Below are 13,764 nucleotides of genomic sequence, written 5' to 3'. Positions count from 1 at the left end.
ATTTAAGAAAAATAAAAGACATTATTGTAAAATACCCATAGATAAAAGAGATGAGGGCTATAAGGACCAGTCCATGATATGAAGCTTACCACAAAGAGTGATGAGTTTAGTTAGAGAAACATCTACATTAATAATTATCATGACTATGGTACTGAGTAAGAGAAGTAGAATGCCTCTCTTGAATATAGGGAGGGGGTGAGGAAGGAGGAAGATATGGGCATTGGTGGTGGGAATGTTGCACTGGTGAAGTGGTGATGTTCTTTTTATGACTGAAACCCAACTAAAACATATTTATTATCATGGTGCTTAAATAAATATATTATTAAAAATATGATATCTATCTACAGATAATAAATTAGAATAAGGAGAAATCAGGAAAACAATCCCTTTTATAATGGCATAAAAATAGATGCCTTGAAGGGGCCAGAGTGGTGGTGCTAGAGATAAGGCCTTGCAAGCACCAGCCTAGGACAGACCATGGCTCTTCCCCCGGCATCCCATATGGTTCCCCCCAAGCCAGGAATGATTTCTGAGTGCACAGCCAAAAGTAACCTCTGAGTGTCAATGGGTGTGGCCCCCCAAAACAAAAACAAGCAAATAAACATAGAAAACAGAAGCTGGAGACATAGCATGGAGGTAAGCCTTTCATGCAGAAGGATGGTGGTTTGAATCCAGGCATCCCATATGGTCCCCTGTGCCTGCACAGAGCGATTTCTGAGCATAGAGCCATGAGTGATTCCTGAGTGCCGCGGGTTTGACCCAAAAAAAAAAAAAAAAAAAAAAAGGAAACAAATGCTTTGAAATAAATTTAGCCAAAAAAGTTAAAAAATTATACACTGAAAACTATAATAAATAAAGACCTAATGAGATGGAAAGGTAATTTGTATTCATGGATTAAAAATTAGCATCATTTAGATGGCTACATAATACATGAAAATTATTCGAAACTTTAGTATATTCTAAATAGCAATATAGTCATTCCTTTGGAAAAGGAAATATAGTGAAAATGGTACAAATTACCCTCCCTAAATTCAAACTGTACTCAAAAGCAATAATAATAAAACTGCATATTTACATTTTAAAGTACATATAAATGGATGAGAATTGAAAACCCAGAAGTAAATCTACACATATAAAGATAAATAATTTTTACAAAGAAACCAAGAGATATGAAAAAAGTTACTCCATTCTTTGTTTAAAAGTTTAGTATATTGGGGCCAGCCAGAGTGATAGCACAGTGGTAAGGCGTGTATACCTTGCACATGGCCAACACAGGAGGAACCCTGGTTCAAATCCCACATCCCATATGGTGCCCCCAGCCTGTCAGGAGCTACTTCTGAGCACAGAACAGGAGTAACTCCTGAGCACCACCAGGTGTGACCCAAAAACCAAAAAAAAAAAAAAAGTCTAGTATATTAATAATTAAAATAATTACTGATGGAGGAAAACTTAATGTTGCCAGTTTGTGAATTGCTTTTTGTCTTATAACTTTTCTCTCCCTCTCTCTTCATTTGTCCTTTTCCTTTGTGCCTTGTCACATTTTATTGTGACATGCTTTCAATTATTTTGTGTGTATAGTCATCTTCTTTGTGTTACAGCAGGACTTACATTTAACATTTCAAAACAATTAATTTTGAGCCATTCTACTTTCTCCCCACACCGTAGACAATGCTTTTTTATTATCATCACCAAATTTTATAATTTATATTAAGTAGCATATTTTAGACTTATATTTTAATCTTCCTCAAAATTATTTGTGTGCTACTATTCTTATATTTGTTTACAATTTTTAATCATTCTGCTTTGTTCTTTTATTTGTTTATGTATTGCTATCCTTTTGTTTAAAGTAAAAGCCTCTTTTTTTTTACAAAGTTTAGAATGTTTATAAAGTTCTTCATTACAGTCATTTAATATATTCAATATCCTAACACCAATCTTGCCAACAATGGGATCTTCCCCTTCCTTCATCAGTTCAAGTTACTCACACTCCCACAATTGTACACTTAGTAGGCACAAGATAATTTACTTTCTATTGCTTGTTAAAATATATACATTTATATATTATAAATGCTGTTACAAAAGTTATTGTCTCAGTATTAGCGGAGCTGTTAGGTATAAATTGGGTCTCTGTACTATTGATTGCCTTAACTGAACTTAGTGGGTTTCTTCACAACTTATTCATATAATTTTCTGTGTTACTACTTGTTTGTCAGTACTATACATTTTGGAGATGTTGATTGGAGATAGTCTCATGGGTTTATCACAAAGATGATTAAGCACTGTGGTGTCTCAGGCCTACGCAGGCTTTTTTAAAATTGGTCTTGGGTTCTGGACAGTTTAAATGGAAATGGAAGAGTGTGTGATTGGGAAAAGCTCTGGACTCTCCAACATGACAGACACTGGGCTACTCCCATCCCTGGAAGGCTCCAGTGATCTTGACCAGGATTTGGTCTCAGGTTTGGTATGGCAGTGGCTTGTTTCCATAAAAGGCTCTCTCATATGTTTTTGTAAAGAAACCAAGTAGTATTTAAGTCTGTTTTTATTTTTTGAAAAGTATCTCTTTTTACTCTGTGAATATGTTATAGTTATAATGAATATACCATTCTTGGATGATGAATTTTAATTTCAGCACATTCATTTCACTTTTCTCTAGTCTGTAAGTTAATAACTCTATCTAGACACCTATGAATAAGCCTTGGTCAGTTGTACTTCTTTTATTATTATTATTATTTAGGTAAAAAGTTATATTATCATTATTTGTTCATATACAAAGTCAGCATTTCTACCACCACTGATGTGCTCAAGAACCTTCACCACTAACCTAATATGCTACTTTGGCCTAAGTGTCAAGCCATTTCCTTTTACAGAGTTGAAAAGTTGTCCATCATTATTTCATCAAGTAACTTTTCTTCACTTTCTTTTTTCTATTTCTGGGACTACCGTAATATGCATATTTGTTGCTTTATATATCACTACAAATTAAGTAACTTTCATTCATTTTGTTCCTCCTCAGGATATTATTTCATACAATTTTTTGTGTGTTTTGACCCATGTATAATGAGGGTTTCAGGCTGCTGTGTGGTATAAACTAGATAGAGTCTTTGAAGCCTCACACATGATAATGTGTGGGAAATTTTTCTGGTTCTGTGGTAGGAATCTCAACCAGCAAAGCTCTGGAGGCCATGTGATTCTGAGAATTGAATCTGGGCCTCCTGCATACAAAGAATGTTCTCAGTTCAATGAACTACCTGAGCTTTATAGAACCCAATTCTCTAATTTCTAGAGTTTTTGTAATGATTAAATAAAATGTTTGTAAAACTTCTATCAAAGCATCAAACACTCAAGTTTCAATAAGCCTTAGTTTCCTTAATTATAGATATTCAACATTTTCCCTCCAAATATCCTTAAACCTTGTTGATAAGTGCTTTATACTTGTCACTTTTTTAAGTGTAGTAAAACACTCTTATGTAGTTACCAGAAGTACAATTCCTCCATCACAGGGTTTTTGTTTGTTTGCTTTATGTTTCCAAGTTATAAAGTAAGTTCAAATTCCTTGTCAATTTCTACTCTTTAGTCCAAAACTAATTTTTCTACAAGTTTTACATTCACGTGTCTAAAAGAAATAAACATTATTTTACAGCTGGATAATGAGCAATAAATTCTATGTTCCTACATCAATTTTTATAACATAGAATTTATTGCTCATTATCCAGCTGTAAAATAATAAAATATTCACTGGCAAATTCTCCAGAACTTGTTGAGGCAGTAATCTGACATGAAAGTGAAATGGAGAATGGTGAAAATAATAAACTCAGGACTAACATGATAGGTTTTAGTTAGCAAAATAAATAAATGGTCCAAAGAGATAGTACAGCAAGTAAAGTGTTTGCCTTGCATGCAGTTGACTTAAATTCAACCTCCAGCATCCCATTTGGTAATCCAAACACACCAGGAGTGATTCCTAAGTACAGAGTTAGGAGTAACTCATGAGTGATCCCTACACATCATCAAGTGTGGCTCAAACACATAAAACAAAATCAAGAGGAAAATAAACTATAAACAAAGGTAAGTAGTATGGGAAAATTGATACATGCAAATTACAATTTGGAGTTTATATCAACTCGCCCAGCTATTTCTACTGTTCAATCTGTGACCTTATTTCTTTCCAGAAATCTTAGAGTATCAATCATATGAAGACTATTTCAGATAATAATGTAGAACAGATTTAAGATGACTCAAGTAAGATTTAGTGTTTTGAGCCAGAGAGATTTTCCAGGGGGTAAGTTGCTTGCTTTGAATGCATTTAATTCCTGGAGCTACATATTAAAACTGAGCACTGCCAACTGTGATTTTTGAGCACAGACCCATAGACCCAGGCAGGAATAGTACCTGATCTTTGCTGAGTGTGAACCAGACACCAAAATTAAAAAGTTGAGTCACTATATTTCTTTGTGATATTTTTTCTTTTATCAGATATGTCAGTCATATGGTTTGCTGAATCATGCATGGGGTAAAGGACAAATGCAAGTAGTGTTCATTGTGTACTTTTTTAAAATTTTGTATCAGCTAGTGTTTATAGTGCTTTAAATCTTTCAAATAGCTAGTGAAAAAATTAGAATTGAATATACAGAAAACTCCAATATAACTATACTATAGATTTTTCTTTTTCCAACTTAAATCCATCTGTCCTTTACTTGGGAATTTTGATACTCCAAGATATTTTTTTTTCTTCTCCAACTTACATCTTATTTTTAATCAAGGGTTATACTTCTTCAAGCAACATTAATGAACCATTCAGTTTGGGACTGTATAGTTTCAAGAAAATTTGTCCATATTTCTTTTTAATTTAGTAATATCATTGCTTGTAAAATAGACTAAAATCAGGTATAAAAGAAGCATAGAAATCAAACACAGAAGTTTATAACTTAATAGCAATATTAAACTGGCTGCTTCCTATGTATTACTATTCTTTGCTAATGAATTACTTTGAGTAGCTCATTAACTCATTGAGTTTGCTTAATCACATTTCCCAAAGATCCATGTGGTTGTCCTGCTGTTCTTGTGATAAATTTATTATTGTAGCATTTATTTTCTCTATATCATACATGTCTTCTAAGTCTTTAACTTAGAAGAATAATGTTGTAATAATCATGCAAGCTTATAATGTAGCTTGAATAATTTTCAACTACTTACTCAAATTTTTATTAAATATATTAAGGAGACTAAATGGGAAAGAATAATAAATTATAAATCTCATGTTATATTTGATAAAAGAATAAATGTTGTAGATATATAGGTATGCCTATAAGTACATTTATATAAACTCATAAGTTTCTATTTGACAAAAGAATAAATTTTGTAGAGATATATAGATAGATAGATTTATAAGGTATATATGTTTATATATGTTTATGTATATAGGTACGTTGCATAAACACATATATGTATGCATTGTATAACTATGTAGAAACACTATTGTGTATTATTTTATAATTATAATTAGTAAACTATATAAAATTACAAGTTTCTTACTTATATAAATATTTGATGCATCAGACATGTAAATAATGTATCACACTTTTAAATATTTATATTCATATAGAAGGTACAGCGGGAACATGTAATAAATATAATTATACAATCTATTATATTATATATGGTAAAATAACAAAATTATTGGTAGAGAAATAGTAATGTGGGTAGGCAGCATGCCTTGAACATTGCTTACCAGGATTCAATATTTGTCATTCCATATGGTCCACCAGTGGTAGGCATAATTCTAGAGTGCAAAGCCAGGATTAACACAAAGCATCACTGTGTGTGGCCAAACATCACCAAAAAATATCAATTTGCTTTCTTAATGAACTAAAAAAAAAACACTTTTGAAGTAAAATAATGGCTGGAAAAACATTTTCTGTTTCAGAGTCTATTAGATCATATAGTTTATATGTTCTTTGTTAGAATCATTCTATTCTATGGCTTTCCCTTTCATTATACAAGTAATAGTGTGTGGATATGTTCTCCAGAATACAAATTTAATCTTGTAACTAGAAAGGTTTTGTTATGGTCTTGCTTTTTCACAGCTGTCATGAGATTCTTCCTTCACCATGGCTACAGATTTGATATTAGTGACCCCCCAATACAGAACTTAGTATTGACGTCTCTGTTTCTGTAAATTCCTCAGAGATTTATTTCCTCTTCCTGGCAAGTCTTGGTTTAAATATGCCTCCTGTATGTTTTCCTTAGTATGTTATTATGAGCTTAGTACACAACATTGAGTCATCCCATAGATGTGTCCAAACTATGCATTTTATTTCATAGTAGTAGGTTTGGTAAGTGCTATAAAAACACATAGATACTGGAACAAGAATATCTTGAAGGAGAAACATAAAAATTACAAGAAAGAAAAAAATTGCTTGGTGAGGATAAAAAATGGTCCTCCAGTGGTAAACTTAATATAGTAAATTGGCTTATCTCACCAACTATAGACCACGATTTGATTCTCAGATTTGCATATTATCTTTTGAAGTTATCCCTGAACACAGTGCCAGGAGTAGGTTTTGAACATACTTCCCTCCCTCAAACAATAAAAAAGAAAAAAATTATATGTAAATAGAAATGTTAGATAAATATACTGGCTCCCATTAATGCACGACCCAAACTAATAATGCTGTAATTCAAAGTTACTTCAATAAAGAAATACTGTATGTGTGTTTTTTTCTAACGTCTATGTTGAATTCTTATATTTTAATAGACTATAATTTAAAGTCACAGAGTTTAATTTTTGTTCATTTTCCTTTATCCATAAAAATGGATTCTAAAATAAAAAAATCTTAGATATGTGTGAAATAATTTATTAATTGTAATACCCATGTTTTAGTTTATATATAATTATTTATATATAAATAGATAATAGCTGATAATTTGGAAGAAATAAAATTAGCAATTAAAGAAAGTGATCTATGTTATCACTTTATATATAAATGTATATACTTGTGTGTATATTATATGTATATATATATATACATACAGAGAAGTGCAATTGGTAGTCTCCTAGAGTAGTGAGTAAGCTACTCATTACCTAATTTATCATCTATTTTTTCTCTAATAAAATGTAACCTCCAAGTTAATTATGAAATACTCACTTATCAGGTCACCAAATCCATATTTAGTACATAAAGTTGTGACTATCATGGAATGATACCATATATATAATGAATTAAATTTAAAAAACATAGAGGAAAAAGGCAATTATTCAACAGAAAGAAAGAAAGAAAGAAAGAAAGAAAGAAAGAAAGAAAGAAAGAAAGAAAGAAAGAAAGAAAGAAAGAGAGAGAGAGAGAGAGAAAGAGAGAAAGAGAGAAAGGAGAGAAAGAGAGAAAGAGAAGGAAAAGCACCTCTTCTAATGATCAGAAGAATTTTTAAAATACTTTGATGACTGCACATATAATAGTGACTAACCATAAGTAATGATATAGATGTATTTTAAAATATGTACATATGGAAATAAAATTTAGGTAACATTTTAATATTAGCCAAAATAAAAATTAATTTAAATTTTATTAAAAGAGGGGAAAGAGTACATAAAGATCAAAATGATAAACCCAAATATATATACTCATATATATTCATATGACATATATATAGTTCCAATAAAATCATATAAAATTGTTGAGCTTGTGTATACAAGTTTATTTAGGTAACTATTTTAAAAATAATTTCTGTAGGGACCAAAGCAGTGGCACAAACTGTAAGGTATCAGCTTTGAGTGTGCTAGCCTAATACAAACAACAGTTCAACTCCCATATGGTCTCCCAAGCCAGGAGTGAATTCTGAGTGCATAGCTAGGAGTAACCCCTGAGCATCACCAGGTGTTTCCGAACACTCCCCCAAAATACTTTCTCTAACTAGCTAACAATTTAGAGATTTAAAGAGTTAAATTTGGAGTTCAAGCTCTCAGAATAAAAGATGAAATCATTATTCTGTACTTAATATTTCCTGTTGTATCATAACATACAGAAGCAGCACCAGGGTTTTGTGGGATCTTTGTAAGGTTATCAATTTCTTTTATGTGGGTTCTCCCAAAAGAGTCACTAATATCTTCACATTAAGTATTGGTATAAAACTTGTAAAAGACACAAGCAGAAAGGCAGTAGCAATAGTTAACTCAAGCGCGCTCCTAAAAATATTCATTGCATGTTATTTGCAGCAACAAATGTTATGTCATAGTAGCTTAATAAAAATCATGATATAGAGGGCAAATTTATAAACATAAAACTATTTCAAGTTACACGAGACCCAAGTAGACTTATTTCAAATTATGCCATAAAGCATTACTAAAGATATACAGCTGAGAAAGAGGTACATAAATAGATGGAAATAATCTATTATTACCATGCAAATATAGTTCAAAACCATAATGAGAGATTCACACACTAGTTAAAATTATTAGCAATAGACAGGAAACATGGACTTGAAGGAAAAGGAATCGTTTTTGTATGTTGTAGGTAGGAATATTATTTGATATAGCCATTATGGAAAACAGCACAAAGGCCTCTCAAACTATAATTGAAACAGCATATTATGAAACAAAATTTTGCTCAGAGATAAATTTTTTCGAAGTTTTGCTAAAGTACATACAAAATAAAAGCATCTCCATTTGGATTCTGAAAAATCTCTGTTACCCCAGCATCTAAATGCCTGCTACGTCTCCATGAAGAGACCAAGCCAAGTACAGAAACTGTACTGTCAGGGCCTAGTTTCCACCCAATAAACCCTGTTTTATATTCTTAATTTTATATTTTTGCACCTATGTGGTTCCTGCTCCAGAGATAACAGTCTCAAATTTAAAATCTGCATATTTTTTGTTCAGTGAAGGTGAAAAAATAGTCATATGTCTCTCAAAGACAAAAGTTTTGTTACTTTTTGTATTGCTTTAATGTAAAAAATTCTTCTGTTGAAAAAAGTCTCTTCTATTCTAACAGCACTTCAATTGGACCTGACCAGGTGGGGGAGGGAGTGTAAGCAACGAATGAGAATTCTCTCTGTGTTAGCATCTTCTCTGGATATTCTCTGCTTCAGCTTCAAAAAATGAAGGTTTTTTTGTTGGTGGTGGTGATGGTGTTGTTTATTTATCCTTCTTCCAAGTAATGGCTATATTTCATTTAGTTAATTAACAATACCCAGTTAATCTCACTTCTCAGTAATTATCTGAATAACACAAAAACACTAATTCCGAGAGATTTATTCATTCTCTTCTTTGTTGCAGTATAATTCACAATAGCTAAAAATTGGAAAGAATCTAAACTCCCCTTGACACATAAAACAATAAAAAATATGTGACATATGTTCAAATGCATTTAGTAGTATACTAAAAAGATGGGTTTGTTCTGCAACTAACCAATATGGATAGAACTAGAGTGGATCATGCCTAAGAAGATATGTCAGACAGATAAAGACTCAAATGAATAAAGAAAAGAAAACAGGTATAAAGTAGTTTTATATGTATATTACAGAACCAATAGAACTGTAAGCATAAGATACAAACTACAACAACCAAACTTAAAATTGTCTTGTCCTGGGAGGTAGGCTGAGGTAGGTAAACTGGAGACATTGAAAAAAAAAATTTGACACTGGTGATGTAGATTGCCTTTGAAAGATTGCATTCCCAGAACTCAATTAGAAATAATTCTATAAAATCATGGTATCATCAATTAAAAATATATTAAATAAAAGAAACAAGAAGACATTATAAGTACAAATTGTAGTTATCAGAAGGGAAAAAAGGAAAATTAATTGGGAAAGTTGGTCTATGGTGTAAACTAATTGGCCATGGAAAGAATTATATGGTAATGGTTATGAATGTAATTTACTATATAGAGATATATACAGTTGATTGATATGATTATATACCTAAAATATATATTATTAACAAGTTTATGGAATAAAATGCTTAAAAACTAATTTATATAAATAGAACAATAAACATAGTTTAACATTGTTATAAATTATATGTTACATAGATATTGGTAATAGACATAAAAAAAACATGGAAATCAGACTATACTTGATTTGATACAATAATACAAAAGCTTTATTTTTTTAATATATGTCAAATTAATATATATAATTATGCTTATTATTACATATTCATTTTGGATATAACATATATCTTCATATATTCACAAAAAATGAAGGATCTAGGTTGCAGCAAATATCAGCAACAATTGTTATTTCAGTATGATAGAATTTTTAATTGTTTTCCAAATTTTGTTCAATAAATACTACTGTATATTTTTGAAACCATAAAAATAATACTAATTAAAAGGTTTACTAAAAGTTTTACTAAATATACATAATTATATTTATACCTAAATATACATGTATGATGACATCAGCATTTATTTCAGCTTTAATTTTGAAGGCATATAGCTCATTAAAATGCTTTGGAAAATAACTAATGACAATTAAATATTGGTCATAGTCAGATGTTATTTTTGTTTTTTTGAATTTGCATTGTAATTTAAATTCAATTCAAATTTATTTGTTTTATTTTATTTGGAGATTGTGCATGAGTAGTGCTTGGAGGCCTGGGGATTTCTCCAGCAATTTACTATCAATCCTTTTGTGGTTCAATTGCCAAAGCAGGAAGAGCCTCTAAGGATCCTGAGCACTGCAAATGCTCAGGATTAATAGAGAGTCTTCAGTGTATTCAGGGGCCTTCGGACTACATCCAGTATAGTCTCAAGGGACCATATGGTAGCCAACATATGTTATGTACAACTCCAACATCAACCCTAAACTGTAATCATTTCCTGTTCACTGATATTTTTGACTATATGTTCTTGTATAAATTTTTATGTTCTTATTGAGAATAAAAAAACTTATTAACATGCACTAGCTTTCTCCAGTGTAAATTCAAGCTATAGCAACTATTCACCAACTCCACATTCAATTTCTGCACTTCATCTTTGCTGAAGATAACAGTACATTATTTCTGTTTTCAAACATAAAGTTTCATACATTTGAAATGACAGAAAACTTCCTGCTGTTATCATCACTCTCCAAATCATTACTTCAAAAGATATAGGGAAAATGACTACAGCAATTGTGAGAAAATAAAAAAAAAAATTACATACAAACATGTTTGTAATCATGGTGCTTAAATAAGATATTAATTTTAAAAAAAGCATTGCAACTGTTACATTTTACATTTTAAATTATTGTTACATTTCAGTTATATTTTAAAATATCAGGTAAAAATAAACATTGGAAATTATCCAATGTCATGTGAAAAGGAGGGAGATTTCTATTCTCCCTCCTCTCTCCTTGTCTTCTCTGACATACTTCATGTGTCTTCCCTTTATTCTTTTTCCCAGTCGTGCTCCTATGCTTTGTTTAGACTTCACCAAAAGAGGCAGAGCTGGGATTGGAAAAGATAACTTAATGGTAGGCCTGATCATCGTGCTTTGCGTGCAGGGGGTCTGATTCGAGCTCACAAATGAATGACAATGGAGACAAGAGGGATGCTGGAAAAGGCATGTTTAGAGTGGTGGTATTTGTAGGGAGGAATAGTGGAAAAAATTACCTGTTAGGCAATACCTGCTGTAGCCTAGTGGCCTCCAGAACACAGGGTCCAAGAAGCATTACATCTCTGGACTAGAGCACTTCTTCCACCTTCTAGCTGTACTGGACAACCATAGCAAAGAATGATTTATGTGAGCACTGTTTGTCTTTTATTCCTACCCCTGAATTAAATTACTGAGAAATAGAAATGTCTTGAGAGAGGAAGCAAATGCCTGGCACCATGAGTCTTGCAATAATAGTTACAAGTTTCCTGGTAATAGAAGAATTCTGAAGAGCTAACTCTAATCTTACCAACACATTTAAAAAGAGAATCCTCACCCTCTTTTTTCTTTTTACACATTAAAGCCAAACACATTTTAATTCACATTTTCTAGCTGTGTAAGAAGATGCTAGTGGAGTACTAAGCATATATGTAGCATTGCAACCTTGTGCAATACAATTGTGCGACATCAGTACTGCCTAAATCATTTTGTAGCTTAATCTTTTTGTTTAAATGTCTTATCTTGGTTAAATCATTGTAAAAATATTTGCTTCCAAGTTCTGCCATATTCTTCCTTAAGATCAATTCCTCTAGTGCACGTGCACGTGTGTAAGTGTGTGTGTGTGTGTGTGTGTGTGTGTGCATTCCTTTGGTGCATACTTGATTTTCTTTTTTAAACAAATTCATTGGCTTACTATATGCATTGTTTTTTCTTTACAATTCGTTCTCTGAATATAAACAAGATTCTGTTGACCTGGATGAGTCAGGCTTGATTCTCTTCCCGCTCCAATCTATAAGAAATAACATTTTGCTTGATTCATCATTCATGGCTCCCCTGAGTCTAAGGCAGGGGTCTCGAAACGTCAATTTACCTGGGGGCCGCAGGGAGGCAAAGTCGGGGTGAGGCAGTTTTATTTATTTCTTCTGAACATGAATAGAACATTGAGTGAAGATTATGAAAACAGTTCTCTGAACATGGCATCTTATGCTAATCTTGTTGCGCAGAGACTTGACAGCGCTTCTTCTCACAAATCTGAACCACATTTGGCTTTAGAGACGAAGCAGTTTGAGACCAACCTCAGTATGGCTTGAAGATGATCATCATTAAGTCTAGACCTGTATTTTGACTTATTGAAGTCCAATGTGAAGAATAACTTTTCACACAAGTATGTGCTCCAAAAAAGGCACACGATGCACTTGAACATTCAGGAAAGCTCAGGGAAGCTGGGGGGCAAGTCTCTCAAAAATTGCCCATGCATGTCTGCTTTTCCACTAATCTCCCTGAACTTGGCTTTGAGATCAGAGTTGCATTGCAGGTCAATGAGCCCCATTTGAAGCACAGGAGGGGCATCTTGCACATCAAAGGAAAAGGGGCCCACAAAAATTTGGAAAGTGGCTCTGTGCTTTTTAAAGTCTGCAAATCTGTGATCAAATTCCTTTTCTAGCTTAAAAATAGCATCAACATATTTCTCACCACTGAATGGTATGCCTACATCCACAAGTTCCTTGCATGCTGGGAAATGGCAAAGGTTTTTCTGAGAGAGCTGGGATTTTCATAACACAAGTTTTGTGGAGAATGCTCTCACATTGTCATAGGCAGCACTGATAAGCTGCCCCAGGCCTTATAACATCTTGTTTAGTACATTCAGCTTATGTGTGATGTCAACAAGAAAAGCTAAGTCCAAGAGCCACTTGTGATCACTCAACTCAGAAACAGCACACCCATCCTTCTCCATGAAGGCTTTCACTTCTTCTCTCAACTCAAAAAATCTTTTCAGGACATTTCCCCTGCTGAGCCAACATACCTTGGTAAAATAGAGCACATCTCCATATTCTGACTCCATTTCCTCTAAAAAAAAAAAAAGCACAGAACCTCCTGTTCTTTAAGCCCATAGATCGGATTTGGTTGAATTTCACAACAGACATCACATTGTCACACGGCAGGCATTTACTGCCAAGGGCCTGCTGATGGATAATGTAGTGAAGAGCAATGACCTTCTCTACACCTCCCTCTTCAAGTTTTTTTGAACAAGTGCCACCAGTCCATTTTTCCTCCCTGTCATCAATGGCGCTCCATCAGTTATTATTCCAACAAACCTCTTCCATGGCAAACCTGCATTCTCAATAGCATCACACAGATGCCAAAATATCTCATTAGCGGTGGTCTGGCCATGCATTGGAATTATTGTGAGCAGCTC

The sequence above is a fragment of the Suncus etruscus genome, chromosome 4 (assembly GCF_024139225.1).
Source record: "Suncus etruscus isolate mSunEtr1 chromosome 4, mSunEtr1.pri.cur, whole genome shotgun sequence".
NCBI classification, from domain to species: Eukaryota; Metazoa; Chordata; class Mammalia; order Eulipotyphla; family Soricidae; genus Suncus; species Suncus etruscus.
This window is presented reverse-complemented; position numbering follows the sequence as displayed.